Raw genomic sequence first — 1,059 nt, 5'->3', positions numbered from 1 at the left:
TCGCTCTGCCAACCAGAGGACACAAAAATGGGTTGAACGGTTTCTGCGAGGTGCGATGGCGCAATATCGATCAGAAGGTTTTGATCTTGTACTACCTCGCTTCTGAAAAGCTCTGGGTTCTCAATATAACACCAGTCAGATATATAGACTGACAGCTGTGGAGTTCGAACCCACGCCCTTTCAGACTGGCCCTTAAGCCAGCGCCTTAGACCACTCGGCCAAACTGTCGATGAGTGCTTCAAGATTCATAGCCGAGGTGATGCATCGCTCTGCCAAACCAGAGGACACAAAAATGGGTTGAACGGTTTCTGCGAGGTGCGATGGCGCAATATCGATCAGAAGGTTTTGATCTTGCACTACCTCGCTTCTGAAAAGGTCTGGGTTCTCAATATAACACCAGTCAGGTATATAGACTGACAGCTGTGGAGTTCGAACCCACGCCCTTTCGGACTGGCGCCTTAAGCCAGCGCCTTAGACCACTCGGCCAAACTGTCGATGAGTGCTTTAAAAATCATAGCGGAGAAGATGCGTTACACTATAGGACATGACACAAAAACGGTTTCGAACCGTTTCCGCGGAATGCGTTCTTCATCAAATCACACGAAGAGAAATTTCTTACAGCTGTGGGATTCGAACCCACGCCCTTTCGGACTGGCGCCTTAAGCCAGCGCCTTAGACCACTCGGCCAAACTGTCGATGAGTGCTTCAAGATTCATAGCCGAGGTGATGCATCGCTCTGCCAAACCAGAGGACACAAAAATGGGTTGAACGGTTTCTGCGAGGTGCGATGGCGCAATATCGATCAGAAGGTTTTGATCTTGCACTACCTCGCTTCTGAAAAGGTCTGGGTTCTCAATATAACACCAGTCAGGTATATAGACTGACAGCTGTGGAGTTCGAACCCACGCCCTTTCGGACTGGCGCCTTAAGCCAGCGCCTTAGACCACTCGGCCAAACTGTCGATGAGTGCTTTAAAAATCATAGCGGAGAAGATGCGTTACACTATAGGACATGACACAAAAACGGTTTCGAACCGTTTCCGCGGAATGCGTTCTTCAT

General features: G+C 49.4%; 4 non-coding genes across 4 annotated transcripts; all 4 read right to left on the bottom strand.

Moving 5' to 3' along the window:
* Positions 1 to 149: 149 nt before the first annotated feature.
* Pmar_PMAR010842 lies at positions 150 to 228 on the bottom strand. The gene has a single exon. It is a non-coding gene; the product is annotated as a tRNA-OTHER (tRNA).
* Positions 229 to 414: 186 nt separating this feature from the next.
* Positions 415 to 494, bottom strand: Pmar_PMAR010841. The gene has a single exon. It is a non-coding gene; the product is annotated as a tRNA-Leu (tRNA).
* Positions 495 to 615: 121 nt separating this feature from the next.
* Pmar_PMAR010840 lies at positions 616 to 695 on the bottom strand. The gene has a single exon. It is a non-coding gene; the product is annotated as a tRNA-Leu (tRNA).
* A 186-nt stretch (positions 696 to 881) lies between these two features.
* Pmar_PMAR010839 lies at positions 882 to 961 on the bottom strand. The gene has a single exon. It is a non-coding gene; the product is annotated as a tRNA-Leu (tRNA).
* Positions 962 to 1,059: the final 98 nt, after the last annotated feature.

Source organism: Perkinsus marinus, assembly GCF_000006405.1.
Source record: "Perkinsus marinus ATCC 50983 genomic scaffold scf_1104296936194, whole genome shotgun sequence".
Classification (NCBI taxonomy): domain Eukaryota; phylum Perkinsozoa; order Perkinsida; family Perkinsidae; genus Perkinsus; species Perkinsus marinus.
Note: the sequence above shows the minus strand (reverse complement) of the source record. Positions and strands in the feature narration are given on the sequence as shown.